At 49.4% G+C, this 27,258-nt stretch overlaps 1 protein-coding gene and 6 non-coding genes across 8 annotated transcripts in view; 1 reads left to right on the forward strand and 6 right to left on the reverse strand.

Annotated features, from left to right (window-relative positions):
- Positions 1-27,258, forward strand: part of LOC138571570 (tetraspanin-33-like) — a 935,706-nt gene that overhangs the window by 335,174 nt on the left and 573,274 nt on the right. The window lies entirely within an intron of this gene.
- On the reverse strand, positions 2,323-2,394 carry TRNAW-CCA (transfer RNA tryptophan (anticodon CCA)). The gene has a single exon. It is a non-coding gene; the product is annotated as a tRNA-Trp (tRNA).
- Positions 9,001-9,074, reverse strand: TRNAN-GUU (transfer RNA asparagine (anticodon GUU)). Its single transcript has one exon. It is a non-coding gene; the product is annotated as a tRNA-Asn (tRNA).
- On the reverse strand, positions 9,897-9,968 carry TRNAW-CCA (transfer RNA tryptophan (anticodon CCA)). The gene has a single exon. It is a non-coding gene; the product is annotated as a tRNA-Trp (tRNA).
- TRNAN-GUU (transfer RNA asparagine (anticodon GUU)) lies at positions 19,245-19,318 on the reverse strand. Its single transcript has one exon. It is a non-coding gene; the product is annotated as a tRNA-Asn (tRNA).
- Positions 20,134-20,205, reverse strand: TRNAW-CCA (transfer RNA tryptophan (anticodon CCA)). Its single transcript has one exon. It is a non-coding gene; the product is annotated as a tRNA-Trp (tRNA).
- Positions 26,821-26,894, reverse strand: TRNAN-GUU (transfer RNA asparagine (anticodon GUU)). Its single transcript has one exon. It is a non-coding gene; the product is annotated as a tRNA-Asn (tRNA).

Genomic DNA, 27,258 nt, shown 5'->3' on the forward strand with positions numbered 1-27,258 from the left:
AGCTGTGGGTTTCTTGAGAAGAGGATGCACAAAGGAGTGCTTCAGAGGGGAGGGGAAGGATCCAGAGGCAAAGGAGTGGTTACAAAAATCAGCAAGGGCCGGAGCGAAGGTGTCAATGTGGTCCTTGATGCTTTTAGAGGAACAGGGATGAACCTGTTTTGAAGAGGCTTTCATAGATCAGAGTTGTCGAGCAACCTCGTCAGGGGTGAAAAGAGGAAAGGACAAGAAGGATGGTGGGAGGGTGGCTAAAGGAGGGTCAGCAAGCACAGATGGAGAGGGAAGAGGAGGAGGGGCGGGCCAGGATGTGCCACTTTTTTTTTTACCTCCTCGCTGCAGCGAGGAGGTAATGATATAAATGGGTGCATTAGCACCCTATTGTTGTTAAATGCGGTCCGCTGCCGCAGGCGCATTCAACAACAATGAGCGCCTGCCACGCCTTCTCCCAACATGCCAGCTCAGCCCTTGAAAGACTCTGCCGAGCTGGCGCGGTTGGGGGCTAATGGCGCCTTTTGATATCAAGAGCGCAGGCGCTTCCAACAGCAACAGCGTGCCTTCTCCCACCACGCTAGCTCGGGGGAACCCTTGAAAGACTCCCCGACCTGGAGCGGGGGGCTAAAGGCGCCCCGGGGGGTGTGGCGGCATGGGCGTTCGCCCGGCTCGCCCCCTTCCTAAGGCCGGGCCTGATGCCCCACCACGGGAGCCTCAGATGGCCAACCATCATGTACAATGGGCCCGACACATCTTCAGCCGGGCCTGGCCACCACCATGGCCTATGTGAAGAATCATCTGTGGCTCAGTGGCTTTTGAGTATTTCCTACATCTGCTGCGCCCTGGCTGCTTTGCTCTGCTCTCGCTTCCGCGGCAGAATACTTTGTTATTTTATGTGTACTTGGGTTACCTGCCGCATCAGTGTCCCTAGTACCTGCAATTGCGCTATATGTCTGTGAAGGGACCTCGTGGCGCAAGCCTCTGACTCCAGATCAGAGAAGGCTGCGTGGCCGGCGGGGTCTTTTGTGCCCTATATGTCAGAGCGATAGCTATTCCCTCACTAGGAACAGAGGCTTTTTCATAGGGCCCTTCTCTCCGGCCGTTGGTGCATTTTAGGGCAGTACTGCTGCACCCAGTGCCAGGGGAGAAGTGCACAGTGCTGCTAAGAGCCCCACTGCCCACCACATGTTGCGGGATATTGGTGCCATGTCAGGCCACATCTATTGTCTATGAGCACAGATATCAGCCGCACACCCTCATGCCCACATGTTTCCGGTCACCCCTACACCATTAGCAAACCGTTTTCAGATGTTAAAGCCGTTTGGGGTGCAGACGCACCCGCTGCTATAAATACTTTGTGTATCAGTATGGAGGCAGCGTCATTGTGGGTCCTCTCTGCTCTCAGCATCCGACGTTGCTGTTTAATGGGGTAAAGGGAGGCTCCAAGAGGTAGAAAAAGAACCCGTCCCTGGGTGGGCTTGAACCACCGCTAACCGATTGCGCCACAGAGACGGGCGAGAGCAATTGTTTCCTGAGCAGATGTCACGCTGTGATAGCAGAGCACGCATGGATATAGAGCTTGTTTATATGTATGATGTTTAGGAATGCATGGAGATCCTATAGCAACACAGACACGTGCGTTCCTGCTCCTCCCGTGTGCAAACCAGTCCATGAAACCCTGGTCTGAGTTTCCACGTGTCCTCTTCTCTTTGTCCAACAACTCCTTTCAGAATGGTGGCAATTCGACCAGATACACACATTTATGAGAACAATATCCATTGCATTTGGGAGACACCAGTCAATTCCAGGTTTTCGTTTTGCATTCTGGGACTTGTAGTCGTGGATGTCCCCATTATAAACCCAGAACTGGACTTTGCCTCCCAAATGGAGTGGATAATGTTGGCATGTATGCAAACAAACAGAAAAAACGTGCCCTTGGCATATCTGCCCCATTATCCCCACGTCCCTCTTCCTCATCCAATGCTTGCATATGAGGGCATCAACCTCCTCGACAGGAACCCTTTTCTATTCCTTCATTTGTTCATGCCTCTCCTATTCCTGGGAGTGTAACTCTCCCTTACTCCTGCATGCCTTCGTTTTTTTTTATAATTGCTGCCTGAAGGCAGGGACTCTGGTGGTGGGAGGTGGTGGGGGCGGGGGGCTGTGATACTTACCGGCTAAGTGTACAATAAAAAAGAAGCAATGGTTAGAGACCGGGGTCCGTTTCTAGAGGAACATGTCTGTGCATGACTTTTGTGCAGTATTGGCTAAAAACGACCTCACAATTTACGATAAATACATTTTCATATTGCGATACAAAAAACAAGGCAGACTTGACCCCGACGTGATTTGAACACGCAACCTTCTGATCTGGAGTCAGACGCGCTACCGTTGCGCCACGAGGTCCCGCCTCAGGAAAGTGCCCACACTCTGTGGACTGGTGACATTGAGGGCGCATACATGGTCACAACATATATAACGCCCAACACACTCTGCCTTGTGCGCGAGATAAATGACAGTCAGGCCGCCGGTGTTATGTAATGTTGTGCGCCCCGTGCCCTTCCAGTCCCCCCAATGGTCGCAGCTCAGCACAGCTCGGTCTGCAGAGGCTTCACTTTATTACTACCCAGGTTAGACCTGCAGCGACGGAAACAGCCGAAGAATGGGGGAGATGCAAATGCACGGGATACTAAATATTACATAACCCCGGAAAATACACAAAAGCACCTGTGCCACAGATGATCTTTCACATGGGGGTTATCTCGGCAACAGTAACCCATTTCATATTGCACTTTTATATAACTCCCACCCAGTGCTTTAAGTGGGATTGGAAATAGAGGGGGGCCCCTAGTTAGGGTGTGTGGCAATGTTAATAGCTTATGTTATTATATCATGCTATTATAAAACAAGGCCTAATGACTATAAAGGTGCTCCATATATAATAATAGTTCTAATTTGGGTATTTTGCACAACAAAGTTATTTGCCCCTTGGCTTACTTATGGCAACTCATTCTAAGTCACTTCCGTGGTTCCTCCAAGTATCAAAAACTGATGATGCTCCTTGTAATGTCCTTTTGTGTGACATCACTTCTGTTGGAGCAAGCCATATGCAAATTAGGAGGTTTGCCTGTATTTTGCCTATGGGTTGCATTTAAAGGCCCTGAACAGAAGTCTGTTTCACATGAATGGCAGGATTTTAAACACTGAAACAAAAACGGCATGGCCTTTGTTGTGGTTTTTCAAGTTAAATTAAAGAGCCACGTGGGAAGGGGCCTACCCGTCATGACCAACAGACAAGCAGCATTTTAATTTACAAATGAAGGAGGAATCAAAGATCCCTGTCACATGGAAAACATGATTTGTACACATTGAAAACAAAAACGGCCTGCACAGGTGTGTGCAAATAAAAATGGTTTCATAAAGTCAAAAATTGAAAAAAATATATCACTGCTTAAAGAAAAATGTCAGGAAAACAAAACATGTGTGCGGGTTGACCAAAAGCAATGTATATTATGTTTCACCTACAAACCTCCAGTGACATTTGAAGAGCCAATTTGTCTTCATGGAAATTGTCAGCCCAAGGCAGTCACATTTGCTGGCTGTAGGCAAAACTTCACAAGGACATCTCCCACTTCCAGCCTGGATGTCACATGTCCCATCTAATGACAAACCACAATAAATATGTCCTGATTAAGGCTTCGAAATTCAGTGTTCTCCAGACTTGTTGGCTCTGAAAGCATTGACTTCAAGAAAAGTTACCCCCTGGCTTGAGCTTGACTAATATTTGTGAAAATGGGGGCACCCACTTCAAGGAGCCAGCTTCCAGCACAAAGGAGACTGATAAAAAAAAAACTCTGGCCACAGGCTGAGCCAGTGAAAACAAAGGGCCGGAAGGCAGGAGTCAGGGCCATTTGTCCCACATGAAGATTCATAATTCATTTAAAAGGACTATTATCATTTAGGCCTTTTTAACAGCCATTATAAGGCGGATGGATTTCATCTATGGAAACTTATGTAATTTCCAGGCTATTTTGGGGATATCCAATTCATCTTCTTGTAACTCTGAGAACTGTAAGGGCCAGTTAAATTAGGTTTCTGGCTGATCTGAACATGTTCCAAATGTGAGAGTTGGTGAGCGGTGGACATTGAAATTAGGGATGTGCTTAATAACTTACATATTCATAACTGTTGTATTTTTATGGAAATGACAGAAAGGTGCCACATGGCCATGCTACATGATACGGATTTTGTGGCCGCTTATCTAATTCCCCATGATTAGCTGAAACAGAATATATGTTTAGTATGGCAGTTGCTAGTAAAATTATGAAGTTGTGATACATAAATCGTTTTTGCCAAAAAGGTGAAAGGAGAACAAAGGGCGATTACAATTGGGAATTGCCATATGTTGCTCCACACCCCTAAACCAATCCTGACTTGGAGGGTAGGTTTGGGAGGAGAGAGAAGGGTAACTGCCCAATCCTAGTGGCAGGGATTATTGCAGGCAGATTTAGAAAGAGGTTGTTGCAATAGTCCAGCCTAGTGAGGACCAGAGCTCTGGAGACAGTGAGCTTCTGGGGGAAAGAGAGGAAAAGAAGAATACCTCTAAGGAGGTGCAGCTGGTAGTGTGACTTCTTAGAGACGTCAGAGATGTGAGGAGAGAAGGAGAGTGTGGAGTCGATGATGATCCCGAGGTTTTTAGCCTCACAGGTGGGAGCAGGAAGAGGGCCCAGAGAGTCCGGCCAGAAAATGACAGGGAGTGGGTGTGCTGATGAGGAGAGTCTCAGTCTTACTGGCATTAAGAAAGAGATCATTGGCAGCACACCACTCCTGGATGGCGGACAGACAATCAGAGATGAGTGAGGGGGAAGAGGTGGCTGAAAATGAGTTGAGTGTCATCCGCATAGCACTGGAAGTTGGGATAGAGCATGGCAATGCAGTTGGCAAGATGTGCCAGGTATTGGTTGAACAGCCAGGGAGAGAGGTTAGACCCCTAGGGAACACCCTAGGTAGAGATAGAGATAAAGGAGAGGAAGGACCCAAGTTGAACCGGGGAATGTCGATCAGAGAGGAAAGAATTCAGCCATGCCAGGGCCTGACCAGTGATCCCCAGGTTATCATGGAGAGGATTGAGCAGGATGGCATGGTTGACCGTATCAAAGGCAAAAGAGAGATCAAGCAAGATGAAAACACAGGGGGTGTTGGAGTCAAGGTTGGAGAGCAGGTCTTCACGGATGTTCAGGAGAGCAGTTTCCATGCTTCTGGCAGCTCTGAAGCCAGACTGATGGTCACGGAGGCAACCAACAGATTCAGTGTGAAGATTAAGCTGGGAGATGGCCAGCTTTTCCAGGAGTTTGGCAAGGAAAGGAGTGATGGAGATTGAGCGATAGTTGGCCAGGCAAGACGGGTCGGTAGAGGGTTTCTTAAGAAGAGGGTGCCGAAGGGAGTGCACAAGGGAGGACGGGAAGACTCCAGTGGTGAAGGAATGGTTGCAGAAGTCGATCAGGGCAGGAGCCAGGGAGTCGATGTGGTCCTTGATGGTTTTGGAGGAGCTGGGGTGAACCTGTTTTGACAAGACATTCATAGATCAGACTTGTCTGGAAAGCTCGTCAGGAGAGAACGGGGGAAAGGCACAGAAGCAGGGAGAAGCATAGTGGTTAGGGACCTTCTGCTTAGAGCAAAAACAGTCTGAGGCACCCATGGGGTGCATACATTACAAAGGTGACAAAGATACATTTAATAGCCACCAATTATCACAAGATTGATTGATTGATATTTTATTTCTATCGCGCTCGTACACAAGTGTTTCAGAGCTCGACAAGGCAAGGGAGGGGAACAGGGGGAACAAAACAGCGATCTTACTTGGCCCAGTGACATTGAGAACGCGCAAGTGCATGGGAGAGGGGGGAGAGGAAAAGTGCATGGAAGGGGGGGAGAGGTGGAAAGTGCGAAGCAGAGGAGAAACAGATAAATAACAATAAATAAATAATAAAGGCAACAGCAGCCAGAAATTTGCAAGTGCTAGGTTTAAGGCAGCAGACAGGATAGGTCCGATATGTGCAGGAAGAAAAAGGGGGGGCTGTATGGGTACAGATACAGACCCTAGTGCAAGGGGTGACCCGGAGGCAGTGCGGGAGGGTGACAGGATGAGCAGGTACCTGGGCCCAAAAGCCAGAGGGTGGCCAGGTGCATGGTGCCAAGAGAGAACAGATCAGCAGGGGAGAGGGGGAGCGAAGGCAGAAGAAAAGAGGAAGGTCTTGAGGTGCTTCTGGAACCGGAGATGGTTCTCCTCAAGTTTTAGAGTGACAGGGAGGCTGTTCCAGAAGGAGGCCCCAGCCGAAGGCAGAGATCTACCCCCAGCTCGTTTCCTAGAAAAACGACTGACCCTGAGTGAGTTGGAGTTAGAGGAGTGAAGAGCTCGAGAGGGGAGGTATTTGCGGAGGGATAGCTGAAGATATTTTGGACCCAGGCCCCAGAAAGCCTTGTGGACAATGCAGAGGGTTTTGAATATAATCCTTGCATCCAATGGGAGCCAGTGAAGAGATTTCAGAGCTGGAGAGATAGGATCCCAGGGGTTGAGGCCAAGGACAAGTCTCACAGTCCTGTTCTGAATTAGTTGCAGAGGGCGCAGAGTAGAGGCAGGTAGATTTAGAAAGAGGCTGTTACAATAGTCCAAGCTAGAGAGAACCAGAGCTTGAGATGCCATGAGCTTCTGGGGGAAGGAGAGGAAAGGCAGAGTACCTCTGAATAGGTGCAGTCTGAAATTTGACTTTTTAGAGACCTCAGAGATGTGGGCGGAGAAGGAAAGGGTGGAGTCATAGATGACCCCGAGGTTCTTAGCCTCACAGGTGGGGGTAGGAGGAGTGCCAAGGGAGGCCGGCCAGAGAGTGAGGGGAAAGGGTGGTGAAGGTTTGCCGATGAGGAGGATCTCCGTCTTGCTGGCATTCAGACAAAGATCATTGGCGGCACACCAATCTTGAATGGCAGTTAGGCAATCAGAGATGAGAGAGGGAGAGGAGGTGGCAGAGGGCAGCCTGAAAATTAGTTGAGTGCCGTCAGCGTAGCACTGGAAATTTGAGCAGAAAATGGCAATGCAGTGGGCGAGAGCCAGGTATTGGTTGAAAAGCTAGGGCAAGAGGTGAGACCCCTGGGGAACACCACAGGTAGAGAGGAAGATAGATGAAAGGAAGGACCCAAGTTGGACCTGGGAGGGTCGATCTGAGAGGAAAGAGGTCAGCCAGGCCAGAGCCTGATCAGTGATACCCAAGTTTTCACGGAGACGGTTGAGCAGGATGATATGGTTGACCGTGTCGAAGGCAGAATAGAGATCGAGGAGGATGAGGACAGAGGGAATGTTAGAGTCAAGGTAGGTGAGCAGATCTTCACGGATGTTTAGGAGAGCAGTTTCCATGCTTCTGGCAGCTCTGAAGCCAGACTGGTGGTCATGGAGACAGCCAACATAATTGGAATGAAGTCAAATCTGAGAGATGGCCAACTTTTCCAGGAGTTTGCCAAGAAAGGGAGTAATGGAAATTGGGCGATAGTTAGCTGGACAAGAAGGATCAGCTGTGGGTTTCTTGAGAAGAGGATGCACAAAGGAGTGCTTCAGAGGGGAGGGGAAGGATCCAGAGGCAAAGGAGTGGTTACAAAAATCAGCAAGGGCCGGAGCGAAGGTGTCAATGTGGTCCTTGATGCTTTTAGAGGAACAGGGATGAACCTGTTTTGAAGAGGCTTTCATAGATCAGAGTTGTCGAGCAACCTCGTCAGGGGTGAAAAGAGGAAAGGACAAGAAGGATGGTGGGAGGGTGGCTAAAGGAGGGTCAGCAAGCACAGATGGAGAGGGAAGAGGAGGAGGGGCGGGCCAGGATGTGCCACTTTTTTTTTTACCTCCTCGCTGCAGCGAGGAGGTAATGATATAAATGGGTGCATTAGCACCCTATTGTTGTTAAATGCGGTCCGCTGCCGCAGGCGCATTCAACAACAATGAGCGCCTGCCACGCCTTCTCCCAACATGCCAGCTCAGCCCTTGAAAGACTCTGCCGAGCTGGCGCGGTTGGGGGCTAATGGCGCCTTTTGATATCAAGAGCGCAGGCGCTTCCAACAGCAACAGCGTGCCTTCTCCCACCACGCTAGCTCGGGGGAACCCTTGAAAGACTCCCCGACCTGGAGCGGGGGGCTAAAGGCGCCCCGGGGGGTGTGGCGGCATGGGCGTTCGCCCGGCTCGCCCCCTTCCTAAGGCCGGGCCTGATGCCCCACCACGGGAGCCTCAGATGGCCAACCATCATGTACAATGGGCCCGACACATCTTCAGCCGGGCCTGGCCACCACCATGGCCTATGTGAAGAATCATCTGTGGCTCAGTGGCTTTTGAGTATTTCCTACATCTGCTGCGCCCTGGCTGCTTTGCTCTGCTCTCGCTTCCGCGGCAGAATACTTTGTTATTTTATGTGTACTTGGGTTACCTGCCGCATCAGTGTCCCTAGTACCTGCAATTGCGCTATATGTCTGTGAAGGGACCTCGTGGCGCAAGCCTCTGACTCCAGATCAGAGAAGGCTGCGTGGCCGGCGGGGTCTTTTGTGCCCTATATGTCAGAGCGATAGCTATTCCCTCACTAGGAACAGAGGCTTTTTCATAGGGCCCTTCTCTCCGGCCGTTGGTGCATTTTAGGGCAGTACTGCTGCACCCAGTGCCAGGGGAGAAGTGCACAGTGCTGCTAAGAGCCCCACTGCCCACCACATGTTGCGGGATATTGGTGCCATGTCAGGCCACATCTATTGTCTATGAGCACAGATATCAGCCGCACACCCTCATGCCCACATGTTTCCGGTCACCCCTACACCATTAGCAAACCGTTTTCAGATGTTAAAGCCGTTTGGGGTGCAGACGCACCCGCTGCTATAAATACTTTGTGTATCAGTATGGAGGCAGCGTCATTGTGGGTCCTCTCTGCTCTCAGCATCCGACGTTGCTGTTTAATGGGGTAAAGGGAGGCTCCAAGAGGTAGAAAAAGAACTCGTCCCTGGGTGGGCTTGAACCACCAACCTTTCGGTTAACAGCCGAACGCGCTAACCGATTGCGCCACAGAGACGGGCGAGAGCAATTGTTTCCTGAGCAGATGTCACGCTGTGATAGCAGAGCACTCATGGATATAGAGCTTGTTTATATGTATGATGTTTAGGAATGCATGGAGATCCTATAGCAACACAGACACGTGCGTTCCTGCTCCTCCCGTGTGCAAACCAGTCCATGAAACCCTGGTCTGAGTTTCCACGTGTCCTCTTCTCTTTGTCCAACAACTCCTTTCAGAATGGTGGCAATTCGACCAGATACACACATTTATGAGAACAATATCCATTGCATTTGGGAGACACCAGTCAATTCCAGGTTTTCGTTTTGCATTCTGGGACTTGTAGTCGTGGATGTCCCCATTATAAACCCAGAACTGGACTTTGCCTTCCAAATGGAGTGGATAATGTTGGCATGTATGCAAACAAACAGAAAAAACGTGCCCTTGGCATATCTGCCCCATTATCCCCACGCCCCTCTTCCTCATCCAATGCTTGCATATGAGGGCATCAACCTCCTCGACAGGAACCCTTTTCTATTCCTTCATTTGTTCATGCCTCTCCTATTCCTGGGAGTGTAACTCTCCCTTACTCCTGCATGCCTTCGTTTTTTTTTATAATTGCTGCCTGAAGGCAGGGACTCTGGTGGTGGGAGGTGGTGGGGGCGGGGGGCTGTGATACTTACCGGCTAAGTGTACAATAAAAAAGAAGCAATGGTTAGAGACCGGGGTCCGTTTCTAGAGGAACATGTCTGTGCATGACTTTTGTGCAGTATTGGCTAAAAACGACCTCACAATTTACGATAAATACATTTTCATATTGCGATACAAAAAACAAGGCAGACTTGACCCCGACGTGATTTGAACACGCAACCTTCTGATCTGGAGTCAGACGCGCTACCGTTGCGCCACGAGGTCCCGCCTCAGGAAAGTGCCCACACTCTGTGGACTGGTGACATTGAGGGCGCATACATGGTCACAACATATATAACGCCCAACACACTCTGCCTTGTGCGCGAGATAAATGACAGTCAGGCCGCCGGTGTTATGTAATGTTGTGCGCCCCGTGCCCTTCCAGTCCCCCCAATGGTCGCAGCTCAGCACAGCTCGGTCTGCAGAGGCTTCACTTTATTACTACCCAGGTTAGACCTGCAGCGACGGAAACAGCCGAAGAATGGGGGAGATGCAAATGCACGGGATACTAAATATTACATAACCCCGGAAAATACACAAAAGCACCTGTGCCACAGATGATCTTTCACATGGGGGTTATCTCGGCAACAGTAACCCATTTCATATTGCACTTTTATATAACTCCCACCCAGTGCTTTAAGTGGGATTGGAAATAGAGGGGGGCCCCTAGTTAGGGTGTGTGGCAATGTTAATAGCTTATGTTATTATATCATGCTATTATAAAACAAGGCCTAATGACTATAAAGGTGCTCCATATATAATAATAGTTCTAATTTGGGTATTTTGCACAACAAACTTATTTGCCCCTTGGCTTACTTATGGCAACTCATTCTAAGTCACTTCCGTGGTTCCTCCAAGTATCAAAAACTGATGATGCTCCTTGTAATGTCCTTTTGTGTGACATCACTTCTGTTGGAGCAAGCCATATGCAAATTAGGAGGTTTGCCTGTATTTTGCCTATGGGTTGCATTTAAAGGCCCTGAACAGAAGTCTGTTTCACATGAATGGCAGGATTTTAAACACTGAAACAAAAACGGCATGGCCTTTGTTGTGGTTTTTCAAGTTAAATTAAAGAGCCACGTGGGAAGGGGCCTACCCGTCATGACCAACAGACAAGCAGCATTTTAATTTACAAATGAAGGAGGAATCAAAGATCCCTGTCACATGGAAAACATGATTTGTACACATTGAAAACAAAAACGGCCTGCACAGGTGTGTGCAAATAAAAATGGTTTCATAAAGTCAAAAATTGAAAAAAATATATCACTGCTTAAAGAAAAATGTCAGGAAAACAAAACATGTGTGCGGGTTGACCAAAAGCAATGTATATTATGTTTCACCTACAAACCTCCAGTGACATTTGAAGAGCCAATTTGTCTTCATGGAAATTGTCAGCCCAAGGCAGTCACATTTGCTGGCTGTAGGCAAAACTTCACAAGGACATCTCCCACTTCCAGCCTGGATGTCACATGTCCCATCTAATGACAAACCACAATAAATATGTCCTGATTAAGGCTTCGAAATTCAGTGTTCTCCAGACTTGTTGGCTCTGAAAGCATTGACTTCAAGAAAAGTTACCCCCTGGCTTGAGCTTGACTAATATTTGTGAAAATGGGGGCACCCACTTCAAGGAGCCAGCTTCCAGCACAAAGGAGACTGATAAAAAAAAAACTCTGGCCACAGGCTGAGCCAGTGAAAACAAAGGGCCGGAAGGCAGGAGTCAGGGCCATTTGTCCCACATGAAGATTCATAATTCATTTAAAAGGACTATTATCATTTAGGCCTTTTTAACAGCCATTATAAGGCGGATGGATTTCATCTATGGAAACTTATGTAATTTCCAGGCTATTTTGGGGATATCCAATTCATCTTCTTGTAACTCTGAGAACTGTAAGGGCCAGTTAAATTAGGTTTCTGGCTGATCTGAACATGTTCCAAATGTGAGAGTTGGTGAGCGGTGGACATTGAAATTAGGGATGTGCTTAATAACTTACATATTCATAACTGTTGTATTTTTATGGAAATGACAGAAAGGTGCCACATGGCCATGCTACATGATACGGATTTTGTGGCCGCTTATCTAATTCCCCATGATTAGCTGAAACAGAATATATGTTTAGTATGGCAGTTGCTAGTAAAATTATGAAGTTGTGATACATAAATCGTTTTTGCCAAAAAGGTGAAAGGAGAACAAAGGGCGATTACAATTGGGAATTGCCATATGTTGCTCCACACCCCTAAACCAATCCTGACTTGGAGGGTAGGTTTGGGAGGAGAGAGAAGGGTAACTGCCCAATCCTAGTGGCAGGGATTATTGCAGGCAGATTTAGAAAGAGGTTGTTGCAATAGTCCAGCCTAGTGAGGACCAGAGCTCTGGAGACAGTGAGCTTCTGGGGGAAAGAGAGGAAAAGAAGAATACCTCTAAGGAGGTGCAGCTGGTAGTGTGACTTCTTAGAGACGTCAGAGATGTGAGGAGAGAAGGAGAGTGTGGAGTCGATGATGATCCCGAGGTTTTTAGCCTCACAGGTGGGAGCAGGAAGAGGGCCCAGAGAGTCCGGCCAGAAAATGACAGGGAGTGGATGTGCTGATGAGGAGAGTCTCAGTCTTACTGGCATTAAGAAAGAGATCATTGGCAGCACACCACTCCTGGATGGCGGACAGACAATCAGAGATGAGTGAGGGGGAAGAGGTGGCTGAAAATGAGTTGAGTGTCATCCGCATAGCACTGGAAGTTGGGATAGAGCATGGCAATGCAGTTGGCAAGATGTGCCAGGTATTGGTTGAACAGCCAGGGAGAGAGGTTAGACCCCTAGGGAACACCCTAGGTAGAGATAGAGATAAAGGAGAGGAAGGACCCAAGTTGAACCGGGGAATGTCGATCAGAGAGGAAAGAATTCAGCCATGCCAGGGCCTGACCAGTGATCCCCAGGTTATCATGGAGAGGATTGAGCAGGATGGCATGGTTGACCGTATCAAAGGCAAAATAGAGATCAAGCAAGATGAAAACACAGGGGGTGTTGGAGTCAAGGTTGGAGAGCAGGTCTTCACGGATGTTCAGGAGAGCAGTTTCCATGCTTCTGGCAGCTCTGAAGCCAGACTGATGGTCACGGAGGCAACCAACAGATTCAGTGTGAAGATTAAGCTGGGAGATGGCCAGCTTTTCCAGGAGTTTGGCAAGGAAAGGAGTGATGGAGATTGAGCGATAGTTGGCCAGGCAAGACGGGTCGGTAGAGGGTTTCTTAAGAAGAGGGTGCCGAAGGGAGTGCACAAGGGAGGACGGGAAGACTCCAGTGGTGAAGGAATGGTTGCAGAAGTCGATCAGGGCAGGAGCCAGGGAGTCGATGTGGTCCTTGATGGTTTTGGAGGAGCTGGGGTGAACCTGTTTTGACAAGACATTCATAGATCAGACTTGTCTGGAAAGCTCGTCAGGAGAGAACGGGGGAAAGGCACAGAAGCAGGGAGAAGCATAGTGGTTAGGGACCTTCTGCTTAGAGCAAAAACAGTCTGAGGCACCCATGGGGTGCATACATTACAAAGGTGACAAAGATACATTTAATAGCCACCAATTATCACAAGATTGATTGATTGATATTTTATTTCTATCGCGCTCGTACACAAGTGTTTCAGAGCTCGACAAGGCAAGGGAGGGGAACAGGGGGAACAAAACAGCGATCTTACTTGGCCCAGTGACATTGAGAACGCGCAAGTGCATGGGAGAGGGGGGAGAGGAAAAGTGCATGGAAGGGGGGGAGAGGTGGAAAGTGCGAAGCAGAGGAGAAACAGATAAATAACAATAAATAAATAATAAAGGCAACAGCAGCCAGAAATTTGCAAGTGCTAGGTTTAAGGCAGCAGACAGGATAGGTCCGATATGTGCAGGAAGAAAAAGGGGGGGCTGTATGGGTACAGATACAGACCCTAGTGCAAGGGGTGACCCGGAGGCAGTGCGGGAGGGTGACAGGATGAGCAGGTACCTGGGCCCAAAAGCCAGAGGGTGGCCAGGTGCATGGTGCCAAGAGAGAACAGATCAGCAGGGGAGAGGGGGAGCGAAGGCAGAAGAAAAGAGGAAGGTCTTGAGGTGCTTCTGGAACCGGAGATGGTTCTCCTCAAGTTTTAGAGTGACAGGGAGGCTGTTCCAGAAGGAGGCCCCAGCCGAAGGCAGAGATCTACCCCCAGCTCGTTTCCTAGAAAAACGACTGACCCTGAGTGAGTTGGAGTTAGAGGAGTGAAGAGCTCGAGAGGGGAGGTATTTGCGGAGGGATAGCTGAAGATATTTTGGACCCAGGCCCCAGAAAGCCTTGTGGACAATGCAGAGGGTTTTGAATATAATCCTTGCATCCAATGGGAGCCAGTGAAGAGATTTCAGAGCTGGAGAGATAGGATCCCAGGGGTTGAGGCCAAGGACAAGTCTCACAGTCCTGTTCTGAATTAGTTGCAGAGGGCGCAGAGTAGAGGCAGGTAGATTTAGAAAGAGGCTGTTACAATAGTCCAAGCTAGAGAGAACCAGAGCTTGAGATGCCATGAGCTTCTGGGGGAAGGAGAGGAAAGGCAGAGTACCTCTGAATAGGTGCAGTCTGAAATTTGACTTTTTAGAGACCTCAGAGATGTGGGCGGAGAAGGAAAGGGTGGAGTCATAGATGACCCCGAGGTTCTTAGCCTCACAGGTGGGGGTAGGAGGAGTGCCAAGGGAGGCCGGCCAGAGAGTGAGGGGAAAGGGTGGTGAAGGTTTGCCGATGAGGAGGATCTCCGTCTTGCTGGCATTCAGACAAAGATCATTGGCGGCACACCAATCTTGAATGGCAGTTAGGCAATCAGAGATGAGAGAGGGAGAGGAGGTGGCAGAGGGCAGCCTGAAAATGAGTTGAGTGCCGTCAGCGTAGCACTGGAAATTTGAGCAGAAAATGGCAATGCAGTGGGCGAGAGCCAGGTATTGGTTGAAAAGCTAGGGCAAGAGGTGAGACCCCTGGGGAACACCACAGGTAGAGAGGAAGATAGATGAAAGGAAGGACCCAAGTTGGACCTGGGAGGGTCGATCTGAGAGGAAAGAGGTCAGCCAGGCCAGAGCCTGATCAGTGATACCCAAGTTTTCACGGAGACGGTTGAGCAGGATGGTATGGTTGACCGTGTCGAAAGCAGAATAGAGATCGAGGAGGATGAGGACAGAGGGAATGTTAGAGTCAAGGTAGGTGAGCAGATCTTCACGGATGTTTAGGAGAGCAGTTTCCATGCTTCTGGCAGCTCTGAAGCCAGACTGGTGGTCATGGAGACAGCCAACATAATTGGAATGAAGTCAAATCTGAGAGATGGAAAAAAGGTAGCAGGCGCCCCTCTCTCGAAAGAACAAGGCATGATAACCTGTTCAGTGGTTATTAACCACATTGAGAGTTCGCAGCCATTGCTTTTTGCTCACTGCACCTTCACAGATGGGAAATATCCATTTGCATATCAGTCTTTGTCCCGCCCACAAGGGCAGTCCAGCACCGAAATGCTATGGCAATTCCTCTCTGACCAAGAGTACCATCAGCAACCCCATACACGTGTTTCAGCCTTGTTGGGCATCATCAGTGAGGTGAAGCTGAGCCTCTCTAAGCACAGTGAGCAGGGAGTCCACGTCTGGTTGCCCCCAGGTAACCTAGGGTGACCAACCCCAAGTTCCTTTCATAAATACAAAAAAGGTAGCAGGCGCCCCTCTCTCGAAAGAACAAGGCATGATAACCTGTTCAGTGGTTATTAACCACATTGAGAGTTCGCAGCCATTGCTTTTTGCTCACTGCACCTTCACAGATGGGAAATATCCATTTGCATATCAGTCTTTGTCCCGCCCACAAGGGCAGTCCAGCACCGAAATGCTATGGCAATTCCTCTCTGACCAAGAGTACCATCAGCAACCCCATACACGTGTTTCAGCCTTGTTGGGCATCATCAGTGAGGTGAAGCTGAGCCTCTCTAAGCACAGTGAGCAGGGAGTCCACGTCTGGTTGCCCCCAGGTAACCTAGGGTGACCAACCCCAAGTTCCTTTCATAAATACAAAAAAGGTAGCAGGCGCCCCTCTCTCGAAAGAACAAGGCATGATAACCTGTTCAGTGGTTATTAACCACATTGAGAGTTCGCAGCCATTGCTTTTTGCTCACTGCACCTTCACAGATGGGAAATATCCATTTGCATATCAGTCTTTGTCCCGCCCACAAGGGCAGTCCAGCACCGAAATGCTATGGCAATTCCTCTCTGACCAAGAGTACCATCAGCAACCCCATACACGTGTTTCAGCCTTGTTGGGCATCATCAGTGAGGTGAAGCTGAGCCTCTCTAAGCACAGTGAGCAGGGAGTCCACGTCTGGTTGCCCCCAGGTAACCTAGGGTGACCAACCCCAAGTTCCTTTCATAAATACAAAAAAGGTAGCAGGCGCCCCTCTCTCGAAAGAACAAGGCATGATAACCTGTTCAGTGGTTATTAACCACATTGAGAGTTCGCAGCCATTGCTTTTTGCTCACTGCACCTTCACAGATGGGAAATATCCATTTGCATATCAGTCTTTGTCCCGCCCACAAGGGCAGTCCAGCACCGAAATGCTATGGCAATTCCTCTCTGACCAAGAGTACCATCAGCAACCCCATACACGTGTTTCAGCCTTGTTGGGCATCATCAGTGAGGTGAAGCTGAGCCTCTCTAAGCACAGTGAGCAGGGAGTCCACGTCTGGTTGCCCATTTCGGTGCTGGACTGCCCTTGGGTGGGACAAAGACTGATATGCAAATGGATATTTCCCATCTGTGAAAGGCACAGTGAGTAAAAGCAGTGGCTGCGAACTCTCAAGTGGTTAATAACCACTGAACAGGTTATCAGGCCTTGTTCTTTCGAGAGAGGGGCGCCCGCTACCTTTGTAAACTATTTTCAAGGAACCTGGGATTGGTAACCCTAGGTCTCCTGGGGGCAACCAGACGTGGTCTCCCTCTCACTGTGCTTAGAGAGGCATCAGCTTCACCTCACTGATGATCCCCAACAAGGGTGAAACACGTGTATGGGGTTGCTGGTGGTACTCTCGTTCAGAGGGGAATTGCCATTGCATTTCGGTGCTGGACTGCCCTTGGGTGGGACAAAGACTGATATGCAAATGGATATTTCCCATCTGTGAAAGGCACAGTGAGTAAAAGCAGTGGCTGCGAACTCTCAAGTGGTTAATAACCACTGAACAGGTTATCAGGCCTTGTTCTTTCGAGAGAGGGGCGCCCGCTACCTTTGTAAACTATTTTCAAGGAACCTGGGATTGGTAACCCTAGGTCTCCTGGGGGCAACCAGACGTGGTCTCCCTCTCACTGTGCTTAGAGAGGCATCAGCTTCACCTCACTGATGATCCCCAACAAAGGTGAAACACGTGTATGGGGTTGCTGGTGGTACTCTCGTTCAGAGGGGAATTGCCATTGCATTTCGGTGCTGGACTGCCCTTGGGTGGGACAAAGACTGATATGCAAATGGATATTTCCCATCTGTGAAAGGCACAGTGAGTAAAAGCAGTGGCTGCGAACTCTCAAGTGGTTAATAACCACTGAACAGGTTATCAGGCCTTGTTCTTTCGAGAGAGGGGCGCCCGCTACCTTTGTAAACTATTTTCAAGGAACCTGGGATTGGTAACCCTAGGTCTCCTGGGGGCAACCAGACGTGGTCTCCCTCTCACTGTGCTTAGAGAGGCATCAGCTTCACCTCACTGATGATCCCCAACAAGGGTGAAACACGTGTATGGGGTTGCTGGTGGTACTCTCGTTCAGAGGGGAATTGCCATTGCATTTCGGTGCTGGACTGCCCTTGGGTGGGACAAAGACTGATATGCAAATGGATATTTCCCATCTGTGAAAGGCACAGTGAGTAAAAGCAGTGGCTGCGAACTCTCAAGTGGTTAATAACCACTGAACAGGTTATCAGGCCTTGTTCTTTCGAGAGAGGGGCGCCCGCTACCTTTATAAACCCAAATCTGAGAGATGGCCAACTTTTCCAGGAGTTTGCCAAGAAAGGGAGTAATGGAAATTGGGCGATAGTTAGCTGGACAAGAAGGATCAGCTGTGGGTTTCTTGAGAAGAGGATGCACAAAGGAGTGCTTCAGAGGGGAGGGGAAGGATCCAGAGGCAAAGGAGTGGTTACAAAAATCAGCAAGGGCCGGAGCGAAGGTGTCAATGTGGTCCTTGATGCTTTTAGAGGAACAGGGATGAACCTGTTTTGAAGAGGCTTTCATAGATCAGAGTTGTCGAGCAACCTCGTCAGGGGTGAAAAGAGGAAAGGACAAGAAGGATGGTGGGAGGGTGGCTAAAGGAGGGTCAGCAAGCACAGATGGAGAGGGAAGAGGAGGAGGGGCGGGCCAGGATGTGCCACTTTTTTTTTTACCTCCTCGCTGCAGCGAGGAGGTAATGATATAAATGGGTGCATTAGCACCCTATTGTTGTTAAATGCGGTCCGCTGCCGCAGGCGCATTCAACAACAATGAGCGCCTGCCACGCCTTCTCCCAACATGCCAGCTCAGCCCTTGAAAGACTCTGCCGAGCTGGCGCGGTTGGGGGCTAATGGCGCCTTTTGATATCAAGAGCGCAGGCGCTTCCAACAGCAACAGCGTGCCTTCTCCCACCACGCTAGCTCGGGGGAACCCTTGAAAGACTCCCCGACCTGGAGCGGGGGGCTAAAGGCGCCCCGGGGGGTGTGGCGGCATGGGCGTTCGCCCGGCTCGCCCCCTTCCTAAGGCCGGGCCTGATGCCCCACCACGGGAGCCTCAGATGGCCAACCATCATGTACAATGGGCCCGACACATCTTCAGCCGGGCCTGGCCACCACCATGGCCTATGTGAAGAATCATCTGTGGCTCAGTGGCTTTTGAGTATTTCCTACATCTGCTGCGCCCTGGCTGCTTTGCTCTGCTCTCGCTTCCGCGGCAGAATAATTTGTTATTTTATGTGTACTTGGGTTACCTGCCGCATCAGTGTCCCTAGTACCTGCAATTGCGCTATATGTCTGTGAAGGGACCTCGTGGCGCAAGCCTCTGACTCCAGATCAGAGAAGGCTGCGTGGCCGGCGGGGTCTTTTGTGCCCTATATGTCAGAGCGATAGCTATTCCCTCACTAGGAACAGAGGCTTTTTCATAGGACCCTTCTCTCAGGCCGTTGGTGCATTTTAGGGCAGTACTGCTGCACCCAGTGCCAGGGGAGAAGTGCACAGTGCTGCTAAGAGCCCCACTGCCCACCACATGTTGCGGGATATTGGTGCCATGTCAGGCCACATCTATTGTCTATGAGCACAGATATCAGCCGCACACCCTCATGCCCACATGTTTCCGGTCACCCCTACACCATTAGCAAACCGTTTTCAGATGTTAAAGCCGTTTGGGGTGCAGACGCACCCGCTGCTATAAATACTTTGTGTATCAGTATGGAGGCAGCGTCATTGTGGGTCCTCTCTGCTCTCAGCATCCGACGTTGCTGTTTAATGGGGTAAAGGGAGGCTCCAAGAGGTAGAAAAAGAACTCGTCCCTGGGTGGGCTTGAACCACCAACCTTTCGGTTAACAGCCGAACGCGCTAACCGATTGCGCCACAGAGACGGGCGAGAGCAGTTGTTTCCTGAGCAGATGTCACGCTGTGATAGCAGAGCACGCATGGATATAGAGCTTGTTTATATGTATCATGTTTAGGAATGCATGGAGATCCTATAGCAACACAGACACGTGCGTTCCTGCTCCTCCCGTGTGCAAACCAGTCCATGAAACCCTGGTCTGAGTTTCCACGTGTCCTCTTCTCTTTGTCCAACAACTCCTTTCAGAATGGTGCCAATTCGACCAGATACACACATTTATGAGAACAATATCCATTGCATTTGGGAGACACCAGTCAATTCCAGGTTTTCGTTTTGCATTCTGGGACTTGTAGTCGTGGATGTCCCCATTATAAACCCAGAACTGGACTTTGCCTCCCAAATGGAGTGGATAATGTTGGCATGTATGCAAACAAACAGAAAAAACGTGCCCTTGGCATATCTGCCCCATTACCCCCACGCCCCTCTTCCTCATCCAATGCTTGCATATGAGGGCATCAACCTCCTCGACAGGAACCCTTTTCTATTCCTTCATTTGTTCATGCCTCTCCTATTCCTGGGAGTGTAACTCTCCCTTACTCCTGCATGCCTTCGTTTTTTTTTATAATTGCTGCCTGAAGACAGGGACTCTGATGGTGGGGGGGGGGGAGGTCTGTGATACTTACCGGCTAAGTGTACAATTAAAAAAAAACAATGGTTAGAGACCGGGGTCCGTTTCTAGAGGAACATGTCTGTGCATGACTTTTGTGCAGTATTGGCTAAAAACGACCTCACAATTTACGATAAATACATTTTCATATTGCGATACAAAAAACGAGGCAGACTTGACCCCGACGTGATTTGAACACGCAACCTTCTGATCTGGAGTCAGACGCGCAACCGTTGCGCCACGAGGTCCCGCCTCAGGAAAGTGCCCACACTCTGTGGACTGGTGACATTGAGGGCGCATACATGGACACAACATATATAACGCCCAACACACTCTGCCTTGTGCGCGAGATAAATGACAGTCAGGCCGCCGGTGTTATGTAATATTGTGCGCCCCGTGCCTTCCAGTCCCCCCAATGGTCGCAGCTCAGCACAGCTCGGTCTGCAGAGGCTTCACTTTATTACTACCCAGGTTAGACCTGCAGCGACGGAAACAGCCGAAGACTGGGGGAGATGCAAATGCACGGGATACTAAATATTACATAACCCCGGAAAATACACAAAAGCACCTGTGCCACAGATGATCTTTCACATGGGGGTTATCTCGGCAACAGTAACCCATTTCATATTGCACTTTTATATAACTCCCACCCAGTGCTTTAAGTGGGATTGGAAATAGAGGGGGGCCTCTAGTTAGGGTGTGTGGCAATGTTAATAGCTTATGTTATTATATCATGCTATTATAAAACAAGGCCTAATGACTATAAAGGTGCTCCATATATAATAATAGTTCTAATTTGGGTATTTTGCACAACAAAGTTATTTGCCCCTTGGCTTACTTATGGCAACTCATTCTAAGTCACTTCCGTGGTTCCTCCAAGTATCAAAAACTGATGATGCTCCTTGTATTGTCCTTTTGTGTGACATCACTTCTGTTGGAGCAAGCCATATGCAAATTAGGAGGTTTGCCTGTATTTTGCCTATGGGTTGCATTTAAAGGCCCTGAACAGAAGTCTGTTTCACATGAATGGCAGGATTTTAAACACTGAAACAAAAACGGCACAGCCTTTGTTGTGGTTTTTCAAGTTAAATTAAAGAGCCACGTGGGAAGGGGCCTACCCGTCATGACCAACAGACAAGCAGCATTTTAATTTACAAATGAAGGAGGAATCAAAGATCCATGTCACATGGAAACATGATTTGTACACATTGAAAACAAAAACGGCCTGCACAGGTGTGTGCAAATAAAAATGGTTTCATAAAGTCAAAAATTGAAAAAAATATATCACTGCTTAACGAAAAATGTCAGGAAAACAAAACATGTGTGCGGGTTGACCAAAAGCAATGTATATTATGTTTCACCTTCAAACCTCCAGTGACATTTGAAGAGCCAATTTGTCTTCATGGAAATTGTCAGCCCAAAGCAGTCACATTTGCTGGCTGTAGGCAAAACTTCACAAGGACATCTCTCACTTCCAGCCTGGATGTCACATGTCCCATCTAATGACAAACCACAATAAATATGTCCTGCTTAAGGCTTTGAAATTCAGTGTTCTCCAGACTTGTTGGCTCTGAAAGCATTGACTTCAAGAAAAGTTACCCCCTGGCTTGAGCTTGACTAATATTTGTGAAAATGGGGGCACCCACTTCAAAGAGCCAGCTTCCAGCACAAAGTAGACTGATAAAAAAAAACTCTGGCCACAGGCTGAGCCAGTGAAAACAAAGGGCCGGAAGGCAGGAGTCAGGGCCATTTGTCCCACATGAAGATTCATAATTCATTTAAAAGGACTATTATCATTTAGGCCTTTTTAACAGCCATTATAAGGCGGATGGATTTCATCTATGGAAACTTATGTAATTTCCAGGCTATTTTGGGGATATCCAATTCATCTTCTTGTAACTCTGAGAACTGTAAGGGCCAGTTAAATTAGGTTTCTGGCTGATCTGAACATGTTCCAAATGTGAGAGTTGGTGAGCGGTGGACATTGAAATTAGGGATGTGCTTAATAACTTACATATTCATAACTGTTGTATTTTTATGGAAATGACAGAAAGGTGCCACATGGCCATGCTACATGATACGGATTTTGTGGCCGCTTATCTAATTCCCCATGATTAGCTGAAACAGAATATATGTTTAGTATGGCAGTTGCTAGTAAAATTATGAAGTTGTGATACATAAATCGTTTTTGCCAAAAAGGTGAAAGGAGAACAAAGGGCGATTACAATTGGGAATTGCCATATGTTGCTCCACACCCCTAAACCAATCCTGACTTGGAGGGTAGGTTTGGGAGGAGAGAGAAGGGTAACTGCCCAATCCTAGTGGCAGGGATTATTGCAGGCAGATTTAGAAAGAGGTTGTTGCAATAGTCCAGCCTAGTGAGGACCAGAGCTCTGGAGACAGTGAGCTTCTGGGGGAAAGAGAGGAAAAGAAGAATACCTCTAAGGAGGTGCAGCTGGTAGTGTGACTTCTTAGAGACGTCAGAGATGTGAGGAGAGAAGGAGAGTGTGGAGTCGATGATGATCCCGAGGTTTTTAGCCTCACAGGTGGGAGCAGGAAGAGGGCCCAGAGAGTCCGGCCAGAAAATGACAGGGAGTGGGTGTGCTGTTGAGGAGAGTCTCAGTCTTACTGGCATTAAGAAAGAGATCATTGGCAGCACACCACTCCTGGATGGCGGACAGACAATCAGAGATGAGTGAGGGGGAAGAGGTGGCTGAAAATGAGTTGAGTGTCATCCGCATAGCACTGGAAGTTGGGATAGAGCATGGCAATGCAGTTGGCAAGATGTGCCAGGTATTGGTTGAACAGCCAGGGAGAGAGGTTAGACCCCTAGGGAACACCCTAGGTAGAGATAGAGATAAAGGAGAGGAAGGACCCAAGTTGAACCGGGGAATGTCGATCAGAGAGGAAAGAATTCAGCCATGCCAGGGCCTGACCAGTGATCCCCAGGTTATCATGGAGAGGATTGAGCAGGATGGCATGGTTGACCGTATCAAAGGCAAAAGAGAGATCAAGTAAGATGAAAACACAGGGGGTGTTGGAGTCAAGGTTGGAGAGCAGGTCTTCACGGATGGTCAGGAGAGCAGTTTCCATGCTTCTGGCAGCTCTGAAGCCAGACTGATGGTCACGGAGGCAACCAACAGATTCAGTGTGAAGATTAAGCTGGGAGATGGCCAGCTTTTCCAGGAGTTTGGCAAGGAAAGGAGTGATGGAGTTTGAGCGATAGTTGGCCAGGCAAGACGGGTCGGTAGAGGGTTTCTTAAGAAGAGGGTGCCGAAGGGAGTGCACAAGGGAGGACGGGAAGACTCCAGTGGTGAAGGAATGGTTGCAGAAGTCGATCAGGGCAGGAGCCAGGGAGTCGATGTGGTCCTTGATGGTTTTGGAGGAGCTGGGGTGAACCTGTTTTGACAAGACATTCATAGATCAGACTTGTCTGGAAAGCTCGTCAGGGGAGAACGGGGGAAAGGCACAGAAGCAGGGAGAAGCATAGTGGTTAGGGACCTTCTGCTTAGAGCAAAAACAGTCTGAGGCACCCATGCGGTGCCTACATTACAAAGGTGACAAAGATACATTCAATAGCCACCAATTATCACAAGATTGATTGATTGATATTTTATTTCTATCGCGCTCGTACACAAGTGTTTCAGAGCTCGATAAGGCAAGGGAGGGGAACAGGGGGAACAAAACAGCGATCTTACTTGGCCCAGTGACATTGAGAATGCGCAAGTGCATGGGAGAGGGGGGAGAGGAAAAGTGCATGGAAGGGGGGGAGAGGTGGAAAGTGCGAAGCAGAGGAGAAACAGATAAATAACAATAAATAAATAATAAAGGCAACAAACAGTGGTAATGCAGCCAGAAATTTGCAAGTGCTAGGTTTAAGGCAGCAGACAGGATAGGTCCGATATGTGCAGGAAGAAAAAGGGGGGGCTGTATGGGTACAGATACAGACCCCAGTGCAAGGGGTGACCCGGAGGCAGTGCGGGAGGGTGACAGGATGAGCAGGTACCTGGGCCCAAAAGCCAGAGGGTGGCCAGGTGCATGGTGCCAAGAGAGAACAGATCAGCAGGGGAGAGGGGGAGCGAAGGCAGAAGAAAAGAGGAAGGTCTTGAGGTGCTTCTGGAACCGGAGATGGTTCTCCTCAAGTTTTAGAGTGACAGGGAGGCTGTTCCAGAAGGAGGCCCCAGCCGAAGACAGAGATCTACCCCCAGCTCGTTTCCTAGGAAAACGACTGACCCTGAGTGAGTTGGAGTTAGAGGAGTGAAGAGCTCGAGAGGGGAGGTATTTGCGGAGGGATAGCTGAAGATATTTTGGACCCAGGCCCCAGAAAGCCTTGTGGACAATGCAGAGGGTTTTGAATATAATCCTTGCATCCAATGGGAGCCAGTGAAGAGATTTCAGAGCTGGAGAGATAGGATCCCAGGGGTTGAGGCCAAGGACAAGTCTCACAGTCCTGTTCTGAATTAGTTGCAGAGGGCGCAGAGTAGAGGCAGGTAGATTTAGAAAGAGGCTGTTACAATAGTCCAAGCTAGAGAGAACCAGAGCTTGAGATGCCATGAGCTTCTGGGGGAAGGAGAGGAAAGGCAGAGTACCTCTGAATAGGTGCAGTCTGGAATTTGACTTTTTAGAGACCTCAGAGATGTGGGCGGAGAAGGAAAGGGTGGAGTCATAGATGACCCCGAGGTTCTTAGCCTCACAGGTGGGGGTAGGAGGAGTGCCAAGGGAGGCCGGCCAGAGAGTGAGGGGAAAGGGTGGTGAAGGTTTGCCGATGAGGAGGATCTCCGTCTTGCTGGCATTCAGACAAAGATCATTGGCGGCACACCAATCTTGAATGGCAGTTAGGCAATCAGAGATGAGAGAGGGAGAGGAGGTGGCAGAGGGCAGCCTGAAAATGAGTTGAGTGCCGTCAGCGTAGCACTGGAAATTTGAGCAGAAAATGGCAATGCAGTGGGCGAGAGCCAGGTATTGGTTGAAAAGCTAGGGCAAGAGGTGAGACCCCTGGGGAACACCACAGGTAGAGAGGAAGATAGATGAAAGGAAGGACCCAAGTTGGACCTGGGAGGGTCGATCTGAGAGGAAAGAGGTCAGCCAGGCCAGAGCCTGATCAGTGATACCCAAGTTTTCACGGAGACGGTTGAGCAGGATGATATGGTTGACCGTGTCGAAGGCAGAATAGAGATCGAGGAGGATGAGGACAGAGGGAATGTTAGAGTCAAGGTAGGTGAGCAGATCTTCACGGATGTTTAGGAGAGCAGTTTCCATGCTTCTGGCAGCTCTGAAGCCAGACTGGTGGTCATGGAGACAGCCAACATAATTGGAATGAAGTCAAATCTGAGAGATGGCCAACTTTTCCAGGAGTTTGCCAAGAAAGGGAGTAATGGAAATTGGGCGATAGTTAGCTGGACAAGAAGGATCAGCTGTGGGTTTCTTGAGAAGAGGATGCACAAAGGAGTGCTTCAGAGGGGAGGGGAAGGATCCAGAGGCAAAGGAGTGGTTACAAAAATCAGCAAGGGCCGGAGCGAAGGTGTCAATGTGGTCCTTGATGCTTTTAGAGGAACAGGGATGAACCTGTTTTGAAGAGGCTTTCATAGATCAGACTTGTCGAGCAACCTCGTCAGGGGTGAAAAGAGGAAAGGACAAGAAGGATGGTGGGAGGGTGGCTAAAGGAGGGTCAGCAAGCACAGATGGAGAGGGAAGAGGAGGAGGGGCGGGCCAGGATGTGCCACTTTTTTTTTTACCTCCTCGCTGCAGCGAGGAGGTAATGATATAAATGGGTGCATTAGCACCCTATTGTTGTTAAATGCGGTCCGCTGCCGCAGGCGCATTCAACAACAATGAGCGCCTGCCACGCCTTCTCCCAACATGCCAGCTTAGCCCTTGAAAGACTCTGCCGAGCTGGCGCGGTTGGGGGCTAATGGCGCCTTTTGATATCAAGAGCGCAGGCGCTTCCAACAGCAACAGCGTGCCTTCTCCCACCACGCTAGCTCGGGGGAACCCTTGAAAGACTCCCCGACCTGGAGCGGGGGGCTAAAGGCGCCCCGGGGGGTGTGGCGGCATGGGCGTTCGCCCGGCTCGCCCCCTTCCTAAGGCCGGGCCTGATGCCCCACCACGGGAGCCTCAGATGGCCAACCATCATGTACAATGGGCCCGACACATCTTCAGTCGGGCCTGGCCACCACCATGGCCTATGTGAAGAATCATCTGTGGCTCAGTGGCTTTTGAGTATTTCCTACATCTGCTGCGCCCTGGCTGCTTTGCTCTGCTCTCGCTTCCGCGGCAGAATACTTTGTTATTTTATGTGTACTTGGGTTACCTGCCGCATCAGTGTCCCTAGTACCTGCAATTGCGCTATATGTCTGTGAAGGGACCTCGTGGCGCAAGCCTCTGACTCCAGATCAGAGAAGGCTGCGTGGCCGGCGGGGTCTTTTGTGCCCTATATGTCAGAGCGATAGCTATTCCCTCACTAGGAACAGAGGCTTTTTCATAGGGCCCTTCTCTCCGGCCGTTGGTGCATTTTAGGGCAGTACTGCTGCACCCAGTGCCAGGGGAGAAGTGCACAGTGCTGCTAAGAGCCCCACTGCCCACCACATGTTGCGGGATATTGGTGCCATGTCAGGCCACATCTATTGTCTATGAGCACAGATATCAGCCGCACACCCTCATGCCCACATGTTTCCGGTCACCCCTACACCATTAGCAAACCGTTTTCAGATGTTAAAGCCGTTTGGGGTGCAGACGCACCCGCTGCTATAAATACTTTGTGTATCAGTATGGAGGCAGCGTCATTGTGGGTCCTCTCTGCTCTCAGCATCCGACGTTGCTGTTTAATGGGGTAAAGGGAGGCTCCAAGAGGTAGAAAAAGAACTCGTCCCTGGGTGGGCTTGAACCACCAACCTTTCGGTTAACAGCCGAACGCGCTAACCGATTGCGCCACAGAGACGGGCGAGAGCAATTGTTTCCTGAGCAGATGTCACGCTGTGATAGCAGAGCACGCATGGATATAGAGCTTGTTTATATGTATGATGTTTAGGAATGCATGGAGATCCTATAGCAACACAGACACGTGCGTTCCTGCTCCTCCCGTGTGCAAACCAGTCCATGAAACCCTGGTCTGAGTTTCCACGTGTCCTCTTCTCTTTGTCCAACAACTCCTTTCAGAATGGTGGCAATTCGACCAGATACACACATTTATGAGAACAATATCCATTGCATTTGGGAGACACCAGTCAATTCCAGGTTTTCGTTTTGCATTCTGGGACTTGTAGTCGTGGATGTCCCCATTATAAACCCAGAACTGGACTTTG

Source organism: Ambystoma mexicanum, chromosome 1p (assembly GCF_040938575.1).
Source record: "Ambystoma mexicanum isolate Mex_15411 chromosome 1p, UKY_AmexF1_1, whole genome shotgun sequence".
Classification (NCBI taxonomy): Eukaryota; Metazoa; Chordata; class Amphibia; order Caudata; family Ambystomatidae; genus Ambystoma; species Ambystoma mexicanum.